Source organism: Ambystoma mexicanum, chromosome 5q (assembly GCF_040938575.1).
Source record: "Ambystoma mexicanum isolate Mex_15411 chromosome 5q, UKY_AmexF1_1, whole genome shotgun sequence".
NCBI lineage: Eukaryota > Metazoa > Chordata > Amphibia > Caudata > Ambystomatidae > Ambystoma > Ambystoma mexicanum.
The window spans coordinates 788,700,276-788,719,317 of NC_090933.1; positions in this window are offsets into that span (position 1 = coordinate 788,700,276).

Consider the following 19,042-nt stretch of genomic DNA (forward strand, 5'->3'; position numbering starts at 1 on the left):
ACTTATAAACTTGACCAAATGAGAAACCTAAACATACTTCACTTATCTTACAAATACAATAATTCAAACTGTACATAACATATATACAAACATACTATCACTCATCTTCAACTGCTCCAAATAATGAATAGATCTTCACCATAGCCAAACACAGAACATGTGCACACTCTGAGTGTTCACATTAGATTGTCAAATGTTAACACAAATGTCACTTTCATAGGTTTCACAATTCAATAGCACAAAAAGAGGACTGAAGAAGTCAAACAAACAAAATGGCAAACACATTTCCATTACAAGCTATATCAATCAATAAATCCCAACACAATTCTCCAAATAATACTGTATACAATATTTATGCACTATATTTAAAAAACACTTTTATTTTTTCCTAATTTTTCCAAATAACATAACCGCGGCTATAACCCCGGCTAGACGACGCAAACCCACCTATAGACGCGGCTACATATACATCTATCAAATGTTCAGAAAAACACATATTACAAAGGTTTTCAAAATCTCACACTAGCCTTCAGGTAAGAACATCCAAACAGAAACACATGTAGAAATCTGTGCTGAAACATCCATAATATAATATTGCACCAAAATACAGACAGGTATAACCGCGGGTACAACCAATGGGTCTATACCAGCGACTACCAAAGCCGTATGATTGGAGCATTCATAGCCGCGGGTCAAGTCAACCTGTAGTTATCGCGGCTACCGTAACATTTTGACAGATTCAAAAAGACACATTCACAAGGTGTATCAATTGAAACAACACAAAGGTACACATGAGGGCATACAATCACAAACACATGTGATATTGTGTGGTATAAAATCAATGCAACAACATGATCAATGCACAGAAATTGGAATTGCTAGACCCGCAACTAATGTTATAGTCATAGACGCGGCTGCACCCGCCAAAATATACACAATGTGCCAATGGCTTTCTTGTACCCACCGCTATAACCCATCCTACGGTTGGTACCCGCAGCTACAATACATCTAACAGAACACAATATTCCATTGGCTACTATTGAAACCATGGCTATTTAAAAAGAAAACGAGGCATCAAAGGTATTTCCCTTTTCAAATATACTTAAAAGGTTCTCTAGGTGGATCTTAAAAGTGCCTTTGTTTTTTTTTTCCAACATATCACCCAAAAATGTATTTTCAATCACAAAAATACTAACTTGTCTGTGCTCTTTTTTTAGATGATTCATTAATTTTCTTTTCCCAAAGAGAAAAAAAACCTGTGCTGCCTGTCAAAAAATGTTCTCCACAATCGTAGCATATACCTCTAATTTCAAACACTCCTTCCAAAAAATATTATAAAACAAAAAAAGCGTGTAAGCCAATGCTTTGAGAACTCATCACCTATCTCCTCAACATCACTATTAACCCCATTCTAAACAAATGTTCCACAGTCTTCTGAACAAAGATATTCCTATCCTTCTGAAATTGGCTGCATGTTTCAAATTATCAAATGAAACAATAAATATACCACAAAAACAGCACTATCTCGCAAAGGTACACCTCACCCTCAAACAATAAAAATGTACTATGTAGAAAAACGCAATATAATAATACAATATTATCTACAATTTGATTGGCATATATAAACATCACTCAAACAAACATACATTCTCTCAAAGACTCTATAGAATTCAAGAGGATCTGAGGTACTCCAATCCTATTGCCAGCCACACACCATACAAACATTGAACAACCAATTGCAAAGCAAACACAAACTTTTCAACTTCTCTCCTCATTCATTTTCCTGCATTCCAAATTCTAACTCTGAACTCACAAGAAGTGATTCTCTGTACCGCTACTAAAATTGAACAGTACATGGAATGGCTGGAGGACAATTACCCTAGAGAGGAAGAAATTAAACAAGATGACGCTGAAAACATGCTCCATAAGAGAAAAAAACACAATCAGGATTTTGTAAGTACATTTTATATATTCATGTAAAATGAGACTAACAATTATGTTTAAAGGAACAAATATCAGTCACCAAACGCATATAATGTATCTTCCTATTATCAAACTATCAAATGTTTACACAACCAACACACATATTTTGAAAGTGTATTATATCTTCAATTGTTTAAAAATATTTCAAATATTTTCAAACAGATGAAGAAGTGATTCAAGTTTCAAGAAGATTAAAAAATGAAGCACCACAACAAGGACCTACAAATCTAATTATGGATTCCTTAACAGAATTAAAATAACTATCAATGAATATTCAAAAAGACATGCAATCAAGGAAAAAGGGCATTGAATATTTAAAACCAGTCATGCAAAGTAAAAATCCAGAAAATTGGATAAAGAAGAAGATATATCTGTTCTAACTGAAAGGAAAAGAAAACCCACAGCGACATCCCCTCCCAAATAAACCTATTTTCAACAAAATGTATTTACCTATTTCAAGGATGTACACTTAAATGCATTATTAATGATTAAAAAGTATTTCAAATGTTACACAAACTGTTTACAAACACTACACTCAATACATATAAAAAAAGAATTCCACATTTATTTTTTTTATTCAAAAATTCTGTATAGCTGCGGTTACCAAAAAATACAATTACGCCCCAAATCTTATAACTGCGGCTATGTGATTGCATGTCTTTCTTTTCATAAAATTAATGCAAATATTAATAACAAAAGACACAGTAAAAAAGGAGCATGTAAAGAATCCACTTTTCACATATTACAGCTAGATCCGCGTTTCCGTGTCATCGAAATCACGCCTAGGACACACACCAGTCGTTTCTGTGGTACCCGTGTCTCCAAATGCCAATGGCACATTGGGCTAAACCATAGCCACGGTTAGACATCTATGTTAATCAGTTCAATGACACACACACTTTAACAAACATAATTTAATACACACGGTTTGATGACCCCACATATATTAATTCAGTACATCACATGCACTATATAACAGATACAACATTAGTGCATAGTACACTTTTGTTCCCTTTGCATATACTAATCATTGGGTTATTGGGAAAAAAAATCAAACTTTGATTAAAGAAAAATTATACATATATATATATATATATATATTACATGGCCACGGTAGTGGCCATGTAGTTATGGTTAAGTTGCTGTTTCCATAGGAAGAGCACTTTTTGGGTGGCTTATAACTTCGCTCTCCCTGGACGGATCCTCACCAAACTTTGCAAAAAAAGTATTTGGGTCACTCTGAATTTTTGCAAAGTTTGGTGAGGATTCGTCCAGGGGGGGCAAAGTTATAGGGGGGGTCCCAAAACTTTTTTTTTCCCATAGACTGAATGGGAAAAACATTTTGCTCACACCTACAGCCCAAACCGCTGGACGGATTTCCACCAAATTTGGACCAGGAGCAGCGGCTTGGTCCCGAAAGCGTGCTTTTGCAAGTTTGGTGAAAATCCGTCCAGTAGTTTTTTTTAAAATGACCAAAAAGTAGGTAAAAAAAAATTAGTGATATCTGTGTTCGGTTCGCGGACACACTTCCCTGTTCGCTCCGCGGACAGTGTCCTGATTGGCCAATCGTCTTGCGTGATGTTCGCGGACATGCAACGTGTTCGCTGATTGGACGGCGTGGAGCGTGAAGCGCGTCAGATTTTTCGGTAGCGCCCGCCATCTTGGATTCGCGGACGTCCGCGGACAGCGCGGTGAAACTTTGTTCAAAATGTGTATTTTGTAGAGTGTGTTGGTGTGTAGGAGTGTTTGGGGAGGGTGGGAGTGTATGAGATAGGATGAAAGTTGTGTTTTTTATGTGTTAGACGTTCTTTTTGTGTTCGATTTGTTTGCGGACATCACGGGTGTTCTGAAATGTTCTAAATAAACTGACTGGGGGGTGTTCTAAGGACTCAATATGTGTCGGTTTTGTTCGCAAGCAAAGTGAAACTGTTCTAAGAACACCCGCGGTGTCCTGAAATGTTCGCAAATAAACAAAATGGGGGTGTTCTGAAGACGTTTTTGAGAACACCCGCGGTGTCCTGAAATGTTCGCAAATAAACAAAATGGGGGTGTTCTGAAGACACTTCTAAGAACACTCGCGGTGTCCGGGGAGTGTTCGTAGGGGGTGTCCTGAGGACGCTGTCCGTATTGTTCTCTGTCAAGTTGAATGTGTTCTAAGAACACCCGCGGTGTCCTGAAATGTTCGCAAATAAACAAGATGGTGGTGTTCTGAAGAAGCTTCTAAGAACACTCCCGGTGTCCTGGAATGTTCGTAGGGGGTGTCCTGAGGACGCTGTCCATATTGTTCTCTGTCAAGTTGAATGTGTCCTAAGAACACTCGCGGTGTCCTGAAGTATTCGCAAATAAACAAGATGGTGGTGTTCTGAAGACGCTTCTAATAACACTCGCGGTGTCGGGGAGTGTTCGTAGGGGGTGTCCTGAGGACGCTGTCCGTATTGTTCGTTGTTAAGTTGAAAGTGTTCTAAGAACTATCGCGTTGTTCTGAAATGTTCGTAGGGGGTGTCCTCAAAAAACGGTGTCCGTATTGTTCGCTGGCAAGTTCAAAGTGTTCTAAGAACACTCACATTGTTCGCGGGCATTAAAAGTTTCCCATAGATCATAGCTGAAATGTTTGACTCTATGGATGTGATATGCTGCGGTGGTTGTTGCCAGGGCATAGAGTCTTGGGTGCATGGCCATTTGGCCATGCACCCAAGACTCTATGCCCTGGCAACAACCACCGCAGCATATCACATTCATATTTGCTTATAACTTTGGGTGAAAAACAAATGTATAAGGAACAAAGGTATTAGATACTATGGATGTGATATGCTGCTATGGTTGTCCTTATTATTGTATACTTACTGTTTGGTCTAGTAATGGGAGTCCATGTTTTTCTTCTTCATTTCTGTGATAAAAGAAAATAGCATGTTAGTATTAGTATTTTGTAATGACTTATTACATTGTATAAGCAATATACTTTTATTTTTTTTCGACCCTCATATTTAGTAGAGTACAAATCAGAGTACTGTGCAATTTGCTCAGTTTCTGTATTTGTTGCTAAAATCATTGGGTCTGTGGGAGAAAAAAAAAATCCATGTTGGATTAAAAAAAAAACCTTTTTCTGTTATGCTACAGTTTATTTGTTTGTTTGTTTTCAATGTTCACTTTTTGTTTCTGGCTATGCTTTATACTTTGCTTTGTTGTATTTTTTTTGGAGCAGTAACAGATTCTTCATTTGTTTTGATATTATAAAATTTTGGAGCAGTTAGATACCAATTGGCGTATTCTAACTGTCTATTTTTTTAATATATTTTAGTGGTTTTGATTTATCTATTTGGATATTGTTAAATTTTGGGACAGTTAGATACCAATTGGCGTATTCTAACTGTGTATTTTTTTGGCCTAATTTAGTGGTATTCATTTATCTGATTAGTTGTTGTAGAATCTTTGAGCTGTTAGATAGCTTTTGGAGTATTCTAACAGTTTATATTATTTTACCACAAATTTATAATTTTGGGACAGTTAGATACCAATTGGCGTATTCTAACTGTGTATTTTTTGGCCTAATTTAGCGGTATTCATTTATCTGATTAGTTGTTGTAGAATCTTTGAGCTGTTAGATAGCTTTTGGAGTATTCTAACAGTTTATATTTTTTTAACACAAATTTACTTAAAGGTTTAAATACAGTTTATTTATCAAATTTTGGTTTTAAGAACATCAAATAAGCGTTTGTAAGATTTGCTGGTAATCTCTGCTTTAGAGTAATGGTACCATCATTACATTCAAACCATCCACATTTCTTTTTTATATATGCCGTGTAGTGCCCTGAATTGGTTGTGGCTCCTGCGTGGTAGATTATACCTATTGTTGTAAAGGTTTTCTTACCAAGTGATATTTGACTATGTGTGAATCCAGTCAGCTTGCAGTTGTTTTTGGTACCATCTGCATTGTAAAGTAGAAGCATTAGTATTACATATTTACTATGTGTTTGTATTACTAATGTGGAGCGATTATCTGAATTGCAGGTAGAGCATAATCTACCATGGTTTGCATTTTGTAAAAGTTGCTGAAATAGAATGGATTCACAATTTGGTATTGATATATATATGAAGCGTTCATTGGGAATTTCTTCTTGTGTCACATTGTTGCACAGAGTGCATGTATGTTTCCACATGTATGAAATCTGGAAGATTTCATTTATAGGTATGTTTTTGTTTTCCAGTACTAATAGTAAGTACATTAGAAATTCTTGTGGATCTTCCTGTGAGTTTATAGTGAATTTTACCATTCCAGCACAGTAGTCCAATTGTCATCTTATTCCAAAAACACTAAATGTGTTGTCAGGATTGTTTGCTGCATTTCTGTGAAGTACTAACATTTGCAAACACAAAGGATCTGTACTGTGTAAGTAAATGTTGTCAACAATTGGTGGTAATTGAAATAGAATATTCATTGCTACATTTGCATAGCAACTTACACCAACTATATTTGAGAATTTAAATGGTCCAGGTAGTTCTGTATCTAACTGCTTTTTTTGGAGTTTGTCTTCCTTCTTTAAAGAAGTACCTGGTTTACTTTCTCTAATTGATTCTTTTTTGTTTGTGGTGCTTGATGAAGTATTAGTTTCTTTTACTCTCTTTGGAGGATTTGCAGTGACGTCCTGTTGCATTTCTGTTTGATTTAGTTTTCTTTTACAACGTTTTAGTTTTTGTGGAACAGAATATGTGTTTAGATGGGGAGTGTATAGTGAGCGAAGTCTATTATATTCTAAAATGCAAGGAATATCAGCGTTTACTTTACTTGCATCAAAGTTGATTAGAAATAGACCGTCAAGTGTACGTAAGCGTGATAGTGCTACGTAGCTCATGCCTTCTTTAAAGACTGTGTTACCAATATCTATCATTGCTTTGTCTAGGGTAAGACCTTGTGATTTATGAATCGTGACTGCGTATGCAAGAGTTAGAGAAAATTGTTCTCTGCGTACATACATATCTTTGAAGAGAAGGAATCTAGCTGTTGAGCGTCCTATCCTTTTTACTTCTGAAAGTTTGTCAAAGAGTATATTGACAAACTGAATTTTGTTGTCACGTGGGTATGTTTAAAAGCCAACAACTGTACCCAGTGCTCCATTAACTAGTCCTTGGGCCACGTCAAGGTTACGTTTAAGCATTACTCTGCAATTTAAGGATAATTTTAACATCTTTTCTAAGCCTGCTGTGTTTGAGATTGATTTTTCTAAATTATTTAGTCTTGTTGTGGCTTGGTCACACATGGGTAGTTCATACCATGTACATCTAGTTTGTCTGTGGCGCTAATTTCCATTATTGGTTGCATTTCTTTACTTAACATTATTTCATTGAATTTGAGACAGCTTGCAAGAGTTGGCATTAAGGCCATACAATTGACATTTTTGTGGGCTAATTGTTCCATAACATCTGTAGCACATGCATTATCGCCATAAAGTGCATTAATGTGCCGGGTTTTCAATGTTGCTTCTGCTTCTTTAGAAAGTATACCAACTCTCAAACTTTTAAAATGTTGGCATATGTTAGATCGGCAGATTGGCGCATGTTTTCTGTTAATTCTCTGTATTGGAAATGTTGCCAAAGGTTGACATTTCCAATGCTGCCAACAGTTTTACGGCAGAGTTTGTGCCTTAATGTTTTAAAAATAGGTTCACCTTTTACTGGTGTTAATTGAAGCAGATCTCCAAAAACAATAATGTGTTTTCCTGCAAAGAGCTCTTCATAGTCTGTTTTGAGTAATCTTGTAATCTGAGGTGAATCAAAGCTAACATCAGGTTGGAGACCATGCTCACTTCATCTATTAGTAGCATTTTCATTTGTTTCAATACTCTGCGTAATTCCATTGCAGCTTCTGCAGAAAGTTTGTAATAGTCTAATTTGTTCTGGTGTTCTACTGGTAATAGTAGTAATCGGTGTAATGTAACACCACCTATGTTGTAGGCAGCTAAACCTGTGGGGGCAGTGACAACAGCTGACAGTTTGTTGTTTGTCAATTGTTGAAGGAACTTACTAATGATTTTGATTAGGAATGTTTTGCCAGAACCAGCTTCACCACTGACGTACAGTAGTATAGGTTTATAATTATGGCAGGAACATTCTTTATTTTCATGTTTTACACCATGTGCAATTTGTTTTGTTACTTCTTGAAAAATGCTACTTTGCTCATTGTTTAGTTTTGATTGTAGTATAGTTAAGTCTTCCTTATCCTCATACTGACACATGGTGTTTTCTACTTCTATCATAGCTAATTGTGCCTCATTTGTTATTAGTGGTTCTTGGCTTCTTGTTACAGAAGGTTGACTACTGTCAGGAGTATCCTTATCTAGTTGGGCTTGGAGTTCTTATGCATGTTGCTGTTCATTGTGCAACATTGTTTTGTACTGTGTAAAGTTTACATCAGTTATAGTGCTTTCATTTGCTTTGAAAGCATCCTCATATGAGTCATAGTTATCTAGTAATTGTTCTTTTGTTCTCCATGGTTTGAAGAGTTGTAGCAGGGACATGTAATATACTTCTTTATGTTGAGGAGTCGTCAATGACAATTTGATATGATTAATTAAATTTGGTTTAGTGAGTTTAACTAAGCTGCCTTCACAGTCTGTCACTCTATATTTACCTTTTTTTTCATCAGGTTTCATATTATTTTTGTATGTGTAGTTTTGGGCTATTTGGTATAGACACATGTTTTCCAAAGTATTACTTCTGTTTGGGTAGTATGTGTCCAATACATTGTTTTTTAAAATGTCTTGGCTGTTGGGATCATGTTTGGCTATTGTTTCTATATCTTCATATGATTTTAGAACTCTTTTTCTAGATTTAGCTGGACCAAGACTTAGCCATACTATATTTTCAGATTTACCATACAATGAAGTACCAGTTAAACGATCAGCTGCTTCATAAGATCCACATTCTCTATGGGTGAGCATTTTTATGCCCAAGCTGTATAATTTCTGAGATACAGGTCATTCCAGAGGTCTTCGAGCTCTGTCTTTTCTGCTTTAGTTAAGTATGCTGTGACATATCGTGCAACTGCAGTAGAATTGTCTGCAATGTACTGCACATCTATGTTTGCATTCCATAAGTGGGCAATGATTGCATTATAATCATTGATATATTTTTCTTCTTCTTCATCTCTATGACGTTGAAACCAGTACTCTTTAGTACCACTCATATTTGCTAATAGATTTGTAATATTTGATTGTAAAACCTCATCCTTTTGTTGCACTTTCTCTAATAATTGTGTAGCTGTCATATTTTGAAAGTGTGATCCTGATTTTAATATGTGTGCAACTCCGTAACATAAAGTTGCTAGTTCACTTTCAAAGAGTAGGTGGAATATGTATTCCACATTTTGTCTAAATCTGGGATCTTCAGAATACATCTGTAATGAGCGGTATTCTGAAGCTGATATTTGAATAGGTCTATCATCATACCTTCCTCCTTTGCCAGTAGGAAAGAGTATAGGAAAAGCACGTGCTTCTATACTTTTTTCCCATATACTGATTGGCGATCCTTTTGTTTGACGCATTTGGTAAGTTTCCAGTACATCTTGTACGGTGTCATTACAGTGCAAAGGATGAATTGTATAATGGTCTAAAGTATTTGATATTGTAGCAGGATCTAGTAGCTCAAACTGACCAGCTTCTTGTGTTTCTTGAATTATTTCAGTTGTATCTTTCAAGTTTTCTTCAATATTAATTTCTTTGTAATATTCATTATTCTCTTTAAGATATTGGAAGGCTTGTCTAACTTTATATAAATCTACCAGCTGTTGCCATATTTTTTTGTCTTTTGTAGGTACTCCATTTACTAATATAATTAAAGATTGCTGCATTGGACGTTGCACTCCTAGAGTATGCACATTTTCTTTTAGATTTAATGGTAAATAAACTACTTTTCCACGAATGCCTTTTACCAATTCAGAGGGAGGTAATTTTGCTGTTTTTGGTTGAAGGCGTATTATTGCTTGAAATGGGAGTTCTGTTTGAATTATGATGCTCTCATATAAATTAAGTTGTTGTAGAGGTTTTGGTACTGGGTATAATTCCAAATTATTTGTGATAGAACGTGAAGGAGTTTGGTTGTTGTCAAGTTTTGTAGTGCAATAACTGCAAAGTATTAAGGGCTCAGTTATTTCATATTTGTTTTCTGCTACAAGGTAGAGAGCTAATTCAAACCATTTAGAATCTTCATTGTCTTCTATTTTGTATGATAGGTCCACAGTTTTTGTGTTACTTTTATAAAAAATTCTACGGCAACATACACATACATGGTTTGGTACTTCAGCTGATGTACTTTTAAATTTTAGTATTTCTTTTTTGTATGTGTTTAGCAAAAGGTTGCCATGTGTACAATTGTTGCTTAATTGGTTTAAAGCTATTTAATGGCTTTCACTTCCAAAATATTTTTTCTGGATATAGTGAATTTCTTCAAGTAGGTCTTTTGCTGTACCATGTAGAAGGATGTTATTTAACTTTGCTAGTGCTAAAGCAGGACTTTTAGCATAGTACAGTTTATAGACTAGATTTCTTATAGTTGAATGATGTGTTGATATCCTTTTGATATCATGGAAAGTGGTTTTACAAGTAGGTCCTGTAATGCAGGCCAATGAATGTCCTTGTAGTCCTGTGTACTTGTGCACTGGACAGGTATCTATATTTTGCAGTAATTTAATTTTGATTTTGTCTTTGCTTTTTACATATTTATTGAGGAATTGGCGTAAAGATTTGAAACATTGTTTGGGAATGTTACACATTGACGTGCATGGCCATTTGTACACTAGACGTTCTGATTCAGTTGAATGGAGGGGTAATTCTAAGTTTTCAGGGCATATTTTTGTAAGGAGTACTTCTTGTTCCATTATGGTATTATTCACTTTTTCATAACCTCGACCACTGCTATTTATGGCAATTGTATTTGTTTGCTTTTGTTTGTACGCTTCTTCATTAAAATATGGTTCTGTGCTCGTAGTGTGATTCCATTCACCACCGCAGATACTTAAGAAGTTCTTTCTGTTGACATTTCGCTTATTGAGAAGTCTTTTTTGTAATTTAGTTATTAGTTTTGTTAGTGGTTTCATTTTGTTTAACAGTAAAATAAATACATTTCTTTTGAGAAGAATTGCACTGTCCATCAATGCTTCTAAGATTAATTTCATACGATAGGTTTTAAGCTTTGAACCTGATTTCTCTCCTGTTTTTATAAGATTTTGAAGGACTTTGTGACGATATATTTTGGCTAAAATACTTTTCTTGGTATGCTTACTTTGCACTATATTAAAATTTGAAGAAGTAGTTTTATCTGTACTGATAGCTGATTTTCTGTTAATTGTTTTTTGGTTTGTTTTACATTTTGATAGAGGAAGCGAAGTTGTTGTACTTGAAACTTCTTGTGTTTCACTAAATGATTGTATTAGCTGTTTTGTTGCAACTTTATTTTTACAAATTCTGCTAGAGATGGATGCTTATGTTGGACACCTTTATTTTCATTTGCTCTACTTTTGTGTTGCTTTCTACGGACTTGACTTTTGGTAGGCATTCTTTAGGGTCTGTTGAAATAAATAAAGAAGATATGGGTTGGGGTGTTCTGGAATGTATGTGTGCTGTGTGCATGAGTGTTTGAGTAAGATGATAAAGATGTATGTAATGGTGTGTGATTGTGCATTGGGAACTAAAACTAGTAGGGATAGGTATTCTTGAATTTATGTGTTACTAAACTGGGGTTCAGATGACAAAAAAAAAGTAAGCTAGTGGTGTGGAAAAGTACATATAGTAAATCTAATGTATACAATTAAAACAGTTGTTTGTTCTATAATATGAAAATTGTAGTGGTTCAGTTGGGTAATTTGTGCGTCCAAAAATAGAAATGTGTGGGCCATTCTGGCTGTAAATCGCTGTTTAAGACATGGAAATTTTTGGACAAAATGGTACAAAATCTCTATTTTTAGAAACCAAAATAGCTTGTATTAATGTTATAGTATATTTGATTAATAATACAAATATTATGGTGATATTTTACTTACTTTTTTTTAAATTAACAGGTAACTTCTTAGTTTTTCTTTCTTCTTCGAATTCGGCTGCTTCTTTTCAGGAAACGGGTCTTCACTGCAATTGTAAAAGCTTCAAATTAGTAACTTTGTTTGTATATAGCACTGTTTTTAATTTAGATATTGATTTTTTTAATTGAAATCCTCAGTGCCTTCTGTAAAACCATCAAACTAATTTATTTACATTAGATACATTGCATCAGTTCAGTACATATGATATGTTCTTAATGAACAAATTGTATTGAATGACTAACTGTAGCAAAAAAAAAATATCTTTACTATGTCTTGTGAAATTTATAATATATTAGTGAATACCACTATTTCTGTAAGTAAACTGTTCTAGGTAATAGCGCCTCAATGTCATGTCTAATTTAAAGTAATAAAGTAAATAAATAAATAAAAACAAAAAATATGAAATTGTATAAGTATTTTTATACAGGTTTAAACATAGATTGTGTTTGCATGCAATTTTGTTTGAATATATGTAGTCTATATATTTCATTTAAAATCTTTTAGTTTAACATGATTTGAGTGTGTGTGTATAAAGAAAGTAAATAGTATAAAGGTTTATAAGTGATAGTTGATTTTAGGAAATTGAAAAAAGTACAGTAAATTCATTTTACAGATTTTACAAGCTAAAAATCTGTTTGAAAATGTGTTCGTCTACTATACAGAAAATATGCATACCTGAAGTTTGTGTTCATGCATATGGATATGCATGGAGCTGCAAGTAGAAATCTTGAAGACTTGTACGCGGACATGGCGGTAGTTCGCGGACATCGGGAGTTACATCCGGGGATTTTTGGGTTCAGAAGTCATGCAAATGAGAATAAGCACTGAAAGGGATTGGTCAGGAAAGTTTGGTGGGTGTGTTGTGCCAGGAGAGATTTTCTCAGATACTCTTTTTGCTGAGAGAACAAAAGATAGCTATGGCTGTGTGTTTCAGAAAACAGATTGTTTGGATTTTAGGAGATTCGTGGATACATTGGTTGAAGGTGCATGCAGAAAGCTGTGGAGTAGCTGTAGATCTTGGATTCCCACATGTGGAAGTACACTGGCATGGAGTACGTGGAATGAAGTGTTTGGACTTGCTACCTCTCTGTGCTAATTTGGAGACAGAGCAACATCCAGACATAATTGTAATTCATTGTGGAGGGAACAGTTTAGGACATGTGACTGGAATTTTTTTGCAATTTGCTATGAAAGAAGGACTTAGGAAGGTTATCTACATGTTTCCTAATTCTCAAGTGATATTTTCACGGATTGCGCAGAGACAAATGTGGCTTTGTTCTTCTTCATTTGGTCCACAAAAGGAAAAAGCAAGGCGCAATGTTAATAAGGCTGTTTGTGCCTTTCTAAGAGATTTTGGCATGTCTTCTTTTCACAATGAAAATATTATGTTTTGTAGTACATACATTTTTCGCAGAGATGGAGTCCATCTTACTTATGCTGGCAATCAGATTTTTCTGAGAAATGTACCAAATGCATTGCAACCTTTTTTGGAATTACAACAACGATTTTGAAGTAGATGTTAAGCATTTACAATTTTTGACTTACAAACACCACCCAAAGGCTCTTTTCAAAGCCACCACTTCTTTCCAGAGAAAATTACAATGTTTGTGATGGAGTAGCAACCCAATTTTTTTAATGTTCGCGAACTGTCCGCGGACATCTAAAAAAATACAAAGAGCCCTGCTTCATTTATTTTCACTTCTATTTTACAACTGGGAAAGGCTCTGAAAAGAGCCTTATTTTTTTTTTATTTTTGTAATTTTGTATTTTTTTTGGTTTTTCAGACACGACATACTAGGAGAGGAGGGTAAAGGAGGGTAAAGGGGGGACACCAACCACAGGGATAAGAAAGGGCGAGCTGAGAGAGGAAGATGTAGAGTGGGTTTTATTTGGGTAGTGAGCAGGTCTTCTCGTGCTCTGAGACGATAGTCTCAAAAGCACTCCGAAGTCGCTCCCCCCTGCAGAGTACTGTGTCACAGTACATACATACAACTGTGACCCTCGAAAGGTAAGGGTCATCAGCATTCTGTATGGCCTGTGAGGCAGCTTGAGGAAGACGCTGTCCCACAGATGTGGTCCTTGTGGTGACAGGATCAGAAACAGAGGATGAAGTAGAGGAAATCAACCTGCTACGTTTCTTCGCAAGGTACAACCCTGCGAATAGCCCCAGAGTGAAATGACCTCAGGTGTCGCTTCATAGTAGTGGTCCCAAAGCTGTACTTACCGTGCTTCCCGCGACTGAGTATCATTTTGCACTCATTGCAGGTAACACGGTTCGCACGAGCCTTAGGAACATTACCATGAATGGTAAATAACCGCCACACCCAAGACTCACGCCTAGTGCGGGTAGTAGGGTTTTCCTCTACCTCATTCTCATCATCCTCTTCTTCCTCCTCCGCATCCTCACTCCTGTTCCCCTCTTCAGGCCTTTGGGGAGGTGGTGGTGGTGGAGGGGGTGGAGGTGGTGCTGAAGCAGATGCAGCACCAAGTGGCAGTTCAGCAGCCAAGGATGCCATCTCGATGATGGTGTAGTCTGCAGGTGGCAGCAAAAATCACTGTGTTCTGAAGAATAGCCAGAAACGCAATTGCAATAAGCTCTTGGGCGTGGTCTTTTATAGGGGTGCTTGTGCGCGGTTCGCGGACATGCGCACTGTCCGCGGACAGATCGAACACAAAAAAAGGATCGGAAAGTTTCAAAAGGTATATAGAAACTCAAGATTGCTATGTGGGACTTGTGCCATGGTGAGATTTTATTGAAAAATATTATGGATTAACTGAAAATGTACTTTTAAATTGTTCGGGGACACGAACAGTGTCCGCATTTCAGGACACACGATGAGCGTGGGCGCGGTCATATGATCCGTTCGCGAACTAGTCCGCGAAGGAAGCGCCTGTCCGCAGGACACCAAGTGCACGGAGATTGGTTAGCGCATGCGCATTGATGTCCTACGGACACTGTTCAGGTTCTGAAGTAATTAAAAGTGCGTCACACGTGAAACGAACATTTCAGGACACCGCGTGTGTTCTTAGAACAGTTTAAACTTGGTAGCGAACAGTAAGGACAGATATAGTGTTCTTCAGGACACGTGTAATTTAGTTTATGTACGAACATTTCAGGACACCAATAGCGTTCTTAGAACAGTTTGAACAGGTATAGTGTTCTTTAGGACACTTTAATTTTTGTTTGTTTACGAACAATTCAGGACACCTCGTGTGTTCCTAGTACAGTTTCATGTTGCTAGCGAAAACTACGAACAGTTGTACTGTTGTTCAGGACACATCATTTTCATTTATTTACGAACGTTTCAGGACACCAATTGTGTTCTTAGAACAGTTTCAACTTGCTAGCGAACATTACAAACAGGTGTGGTGTTCTTCAGGACACCTCCATTTTCGTTTATGTACGAACATTTCAGAACACTCGCACTGTCCGCGGACACTTTTATTGTTTTAAAAAAAAAACGGAAACTATTCACAATACAATATAAAAATTAAACTTTATTTAACATATATTAATAATTTATGACAGAGAAGGTGAGGCAGAAACAGAAACAAAAACAGGTGAATTTTGGGTTTCAACATGATTGGTATTAGGTGAAGAAGGGATGGAAATCTCATCAAAACGTTTTGGATTATGGAGAGGGTTAGGGGATAATTGACTGGGATATGGTGAGGAGGGACAAGTACATGTGGGGCAATGGTACGAGGTTTTTGGTTTGAAATTATTTTCTACAAACGTTTTTAAATTATTAAAATTAGCCAACAATACATCCATTTTTTCTTCTATATTGTGAAGACTGTTATCCATAACAGGGTTTTCTGAAGTTTTTTCTATTTTGGTATGCTCTGTACAAAAAAATTATATATATGTTAAATGTATATAAACAAAATAATAAATAAATGGTTTATATTATAAAGTGTTTACCATTAGTTTCACTATCTTGTGACATTTCTTCATGTGGGAAATTGTCCTCTAGCCATTCCAGAGTACTAGACATTTCTGTGAGAAAAAAAAAGATAATATATTTTTTAATCTAATACAGAAAGTTTATAAATATATGAGTAAAATGAAGTACACTTACTATTTCTGCTAAGATAAGTCCTATGTATTCAGTGGGTCTGGTCTTGTTCTCAGTTCTGTTGTGTCTGTGAGGTAATTATGTTGGAAGCCAATTTATCTTCTTGTGGTATATTCCATTTCAGAACATATTGTATTTAAATGAATGGTTAGTGTGTTACATATATGGGTTACATTTCTTATGTATTACTATATATAATGTGTTTGTGTGCTGCTTTTTGAATTTGTTAAATGTTCCTATGTTATGATATAACAATCAAACATACCCCACCCCCCCCCACAGTTTTTAGGTAGTGGTACTGTTCTCCAAACATGTCCGCGAACATTAAATAAGTTCGCGGACATCAAGTTCATAAGAAGAGATCTAGTCAGTTCCATATGACATGTATATAAAGTCAGTCATTATTGTTAAGTTGTGCTACTAAAAACTATGAAATTCAGTGAAAAAACGTTATTAAAGGGATCAGTGATGTCATCAATGACATTTGTGATGTCATCTTTGATGTCCTGGGTGTTAGTCTTAAAAAAACTTTGTTAAAGGGACGTTATGGTTCAAAGTAAAACCGAAAAACCCATGAAATTCGGCAGTTATGGTACGATAAGCAACCATAACTCGCGCCACCGTGCACTGCTAACACTATCACCCAGGACATCAAAGATGACGTTACAAATGTCATTGATGACATCACTGATGACATCACATGTGCCTTTACTTTTCTTGAAAACTCTGTAGAAGGGATTCTTAAAATGTTGACCAAAAAGTGTCAAGGATCATTTGAATACATATCATGAGCTAATTAGTGCATTAAGCAACGCATTGATATAAATAGCATTCTATTATGAAGTTCTATCCAGTATACTAAGCAACTCATGCAGAAACTTAGGCAGTGTGTGCAGTATACATGATGAAGGTGCAATATTCATAATCTTGCCATGTAGAATAATGAAATTATAACTGCTTTCTTATTAGAGTTTTGCGTACTGTGAGCATGTAATAAGTAGCTAATAAAACCCACTTAATACATAATTACACTTAATACAGATGAAACATAAAGAGACAACAACACATACAAATATGAGTATATACAGGGACAGAGAAGTAAGCAAAAAAGCAGAAGTAGTAGCAGAAAGAGTTCATAACCGAACTGATTATCTTTATGCAGAGAAATGATTGCTCTGTTTCAAAGCTGCTACTTACTGTGTGTATGTGTATGAAATGATGTCAGTGAACCCTAAGGAAAGGAGTGTGAGTACAATGTATACAAATATGAGCATATACAGGGAAGGTATAGTAATAAAAATAAAACTATGAGAAAATGCTGATAACGCTAATGATTATCTTCATGCACAGAAAGGATTGCTCTCTTTAGGCCAAGGGGGTCCCAGAGGAGGGTACTGGGGCCCACCTCATCCTCCCCAGTTTCCATTCTACAACTTCCCCCAATGGGGGTAACCAAGCAGACGCCGCAGGAGCAATCGGAGCCGCCAATGATCACTCCAATCTTCAACCTTCCCGGCACTCCACTATCCAAAGAAGAAAACTCATTATTAGCCAAGGGACTATCTTTCATGCCTACTAACCATACCGACTGGTTCAAACTGGATCTTGAACTATCTAACTCTTTTCAAAGCATCAGAAGGAAAGTCTATTTCCTTGACAAAGACATCCCTACAGGACCTGAGGACACAGGTTTGAGACCTAGATCAGAGTTCCAACCCAAAGATTCTGAGATACCCGCCTCGATCCTGTCTTTCGAAAAATGTATCCGGCAAGAAATCGGTAAATTACACTCCGCCCCAGATCACCACAGACAGAATCTAACCTCCGGAGAAAGGAAAGCCCTGACCACACTCGGCTCCAATTCATCACTTGTGATCAAACCAGCCGACAAGGGAGGAGGAATTGTGATACAAAACAACACCCAGTACAACAGCATGGTTATGTCCTTGCTTGAAGAGGAGGGCAACTACAAGAAACTGAAAAAGGACCCCACAACAGAAATAAAAATGAAGATCCAAGAAGCTACAACATATGCTCTGGAACATAACTGGATCACCGATAAGGAAGAGACCTTTCTTAATACATCAGAAGGAAGGACCCCAGTCCTCTACGCCCTCCCTAAAATCCACAAAGACAGCCAGACACCACCTGGTAGACCCATTGTATCAGGCTGTGGCTCCATTTTGGAGCCCGTGGGCACCTTTATCGATTACTTCCTAAAACCCCTGAGCCAGAAGACCCCTACTTACCTAAGGGACATTATGGATACCATTACCAAATTTGAAAACCAACCATTCCACCCCTCTGAAGATCTCCTGGTATCATCAGACATCAAAAGCCTCTACACCTCCATTCCACAACAACAAGCATTGGAATTCATTAGACATCATTTGACTCACCATATGATACAGAGACGGGTACCCATCAACTTCATCATTGAACTTCTGGAAATAGCACTCACCAACAATTTTTTGGAGTACAACAACACCTTTTACCTACAGACCTGCGGCACAGCCATGGGTGCCTTTTTTGCCCCGAGTATGGCCATCATCTTCATGTCCGAATTCGAACTGACACACGTCCTTAACACATCCAACCCATTCCTGAACTCTGTTACCTCATGGTATCGGTATATTGATGATATCATCTTCCTCTGGAAAGGAGAAGACAACACTTTGATGGAATTCTTTCAATGGCTTAACTTGTGTTCCACAGTAATTCAATTTACCATAAATAAGAGCAACCAGAAAATGAATTTCCTGGACCTTACTATCATACCCAGGAACAACAAACTTGAATGCTCTATCTTCAAAAAAACCACTGACCGCAACACGGTCCTTCATTACAGCAGCCACCACCCCAAGAGCTTACGAGACAATCTCCCATACGGCCAATTTCTGAGGATTCGGCGTAA